Source organism: Cebus imitator, unplaced genomic scaffold, assembly GCF_001604975.1.
Source record: "Cebus imitator isolate Cc_AM_T3 unplaced genomic scaffold, Cebus_imitator-1.0 Scaffold527, whole genome shotgun sequence".
Lineage (NCBI taxonomy): Eukaryota > Metazoa > Chordata > Mammalia > Primates > Cebidae > Cebus > Cebus imitator.
This window is the reverse complement of record NW_016107842.1, coordinates 867,574-870,484: the sequence shown is the minus strand read 5'-3', so window position 1 is coordinate 870,484 and position 2,911 is coordinate 867,574. Positions and strand designations below refer to the sequence as shown.

The 2,911-nt window shown below is 41.7% G+C and overlaps 1 protein-coding gene and 1 long non-coding RNA gene across 2 annotated transcripts in view; both read left to right on the top strand.

The window, feature by feature from the left end:
- The window catches only part of APOO (apolipoprotein O), a 75,464-nt gene extending 73,845 nt beyond the window's left edge, over positions 1–1,619 (top strand). The window contains exon 9 of the mRNA XM_017514585.2: positions 1,363–1,619. The gene's annotated coding sequence lies outside the window, so the exon portion shown is untranslated. The remainder of the gene's footprint in view (positions 1–1,362) is intronic.
- A 973-nt stretch (positions 1,620–2,592) lies between these two features.
- LOC119468904 overlaps positions 2,593–2,911 on the top strand; it is a 29,476-nt gene continuing 29,157 nt past the window's right edge. Inside the window, exon 1 of the long non-coding RNA XR_005197712.1 lies at positions 2,593–2,691. This is a non-coding gene — a long non-coding RNA (uncharacterized LOC119468904). The remainder of the gene's footprint in view (positions 2,692–2,911) is intronic.

Genomic DNA, 2,911 nt, shown 5'->3' with positions numbered 1-2,911 from the left:
GAGGTCAAGAGATTGAGACCGTCCTGACCAACATGGTGAAACCCCGTCTCCACTAAAAATACAAAAATTAGCCAGGTATAGTGGTGCGAGACCGTAGTCCCAGCTACTCGGGAGGCTGAGGCAGGGAAATTGCTTGAACTCGGGAGGCGAAGATTGCAGTGAGCCAAGATCATGCCACTGCACTCCAGCCTGGCAACAGAGCAAGACTCCGTCTTAAAACAACAACAACAACAAATTATCAAGAAAGCAATCTGGAGAAGACTCGTTTGTCTTTGGCATATCTTTGAATATATGTGTATTTTATTCCAGAAAAGTATGATGAGGGTGATGTGAGGAAAATTATACATCAAGCTGAGGGTGATGTAATCATGCTGTCCAGCAGATAGATGGAAATGTAGTTGTTTAATCTTCAGATGTGATGTGTACTGTGCCATTTAGGCATTTATTTTTTTTATTCATCCATCCATCTGGTTAATCACGCTCAGATACATAGCTAGTTGAGAATCCAAATGTAGTATATGTAGTATTGATGGAGCACAAAATTTCTTTTTTTTTTTTTTGAGATGGAATTTTGCTCTGTCACCAGGCTGGAGTGCAGTGGCATGATCTTGGCTTACTGCAACCTCTGCCTCCTGGGTTCAACTGATTCTCCTGCCTCAGCCTCCCAAGTAGCTGGTACTACAGGCACCCGCCACCATACTGGGCTAATTTTTTGTATTTAGTAGAGACGGAGTTTCACTATGTTGGCCAAGCTGGTCTCGAACTCCTGACCACAGGCAATCCACCTGCCTCAGCCTCCAAAAATGCTGGGATTATAGGCATGAGCCACCGCACCCGGGCTTCTTTCTGATTCTTAGTTTAACTCTCTGTGAAATGGGAATAATTAGAGTTTTCTCTGGCTCATGCTTCTTATGGTCATATAATGGTGATGTAAATATTTTCTATGGCTTCTGTATTTATTTATTTATTCTGAGATGGAGTTTTGCTCTCATTGCCTAGGCTGAAGTGCAATAGTGTGATCTCGGCTCACTGAAAACCTCTGCCTCCTGGGTTCAAGCGATTCTCCTGCCCCAGTCTCCTGAATAGCTGGGATTACAGGCACCTGCCACCATGCCCAGCTACTTTTTTTGTATTTTTAGTAGAAACGGGGTTTCACCATGTTGGCCAGGCTGGTCTCGGCCTTCTGACGTCAGGTGATACACCCACCTTGGCCTCCCAAAGTGCAGGGATTACAGGCATGACCCACTGCATCTGGGCTGGTTTCTCTACTTAAATCTGAAGGATTTCCATAATGCAAAATTTTATAGTTATTTTTATTTTTTCTGGCACAGTTTACTTATGTTTTTCTTTTCTTTTTTTTAGTTATAGGTAAACATTGGAAACTCCATAGAATAAATCAGTATTTCTACAGAAAAATGGCAGAGAAATCAGTATTGAATGTATTAAATTGGCTTTCTTCTTCAGGAAAAACTAGACCAGACTTCTGTTATCTTGGGTGATACCATCCTACAAGCAAACTAATCTGAAACCCTTTCACCTAGAGATAATGTACAAGCCTTAGAACTCCTCGTTCTCATGTTGCTATTTATGTACATAATTAAAACCCAAGTTAAAAAAAAGTTGTCCGATATCATTGAGTGACGGTCTAAGTGTATCTGGTGCCTGTGTGTATGGTATGTATGGTGTGTGTGTATGCATGGGTTGTGTGTGTGGTGTAGTGGTATGCATGATGTATGTGTGTTAAAGACAGCAGGTAACTCTTCTTAGGGAACTATCAGCTTGCAGCCTGCAGAGTCTGGGCCCCACAACACAGAGTAGAGAAGAGTAGCTCTGGAGTCAGAGAGATGCTTCAGTAACCAGCACAAGGAACAAAACTTGTAAGTAATACAGTTTGCCTGACAATGATTAGAAGACATACAAAACAGTAACAGTGATCCCTTATTGTGGCTGTCACTTCCTAGTCTGTACAGAACTTGCAATTCTTGAATGCCAGTGGGAGATTCAGAATGAAGAAGTCTATGTCCTCTGCCAGTGGATGAATGGGGATGTGGTGTGTTTTTGGGTTCTCTGTATGTGTGGCTTGTGTTTTCCTCCTCTGTGGCCCCTGAATGCACAGCTCATTGAACTCTGGATTCCCACTGCAGGAGCCTCTCTTGGCTTAGCCAGCCAGGAAGGATGGCAGGGGAACTAAATGTGAAAGAGAATTTAGAATTTCCAGATTTCAATTAGATTTGGGAACTCATCTTCCTTGTATATTTGTATCATCAATTTAATTCCTAATTGTTGACCTTCCAGAACTGATAGCAGTCGGTTAGATAGCAATACACAGATGGACATACACATATTCATGTCATATATATTTAAGAGAGCCAAAATGGCAGGAACAGTGCCAGCATTGTTACTGGATTAATGAGCTGAAGCAAATTTGTCCCTAGAATGATCTTTGTAGTCACCCAGATGTCTTTTATTTCCTTTTATGCCAAAGTACTTTTGTGTTACTGTGTCAGTCACCCAAATATATGAAACCCATACTTATATCTCATTATAAAAATGCTATTATTTCAGACTTTGTTCATTTGGCTTGGCCTCCGACGTCATCCCTGGAAAGTAGCAATTTCATGAGTTTCTTCCTTGTGATTACCTGATCTAGCAAAGATTAAGAAGAAATGGCCTACAAGTCAGCATGCTCAGGTCATTAATCAATAGATATTTGAGTGCCTCTTATCTGTAAGATATTACCTCCCATTTTCAGTTCTTTACTCAGTATTGAAACATTGCTTTAAAACATTTTAGGCCAGGCGCAGTAGCTCACACCTATAATCCTAGCACTTTGGGAGGCCAAGGCAGGTGAATCACTTAAGGCTGGGAGTTTGAGACCAGCCTGGCCAACGTGGTGAAACCCTGTCTCTTC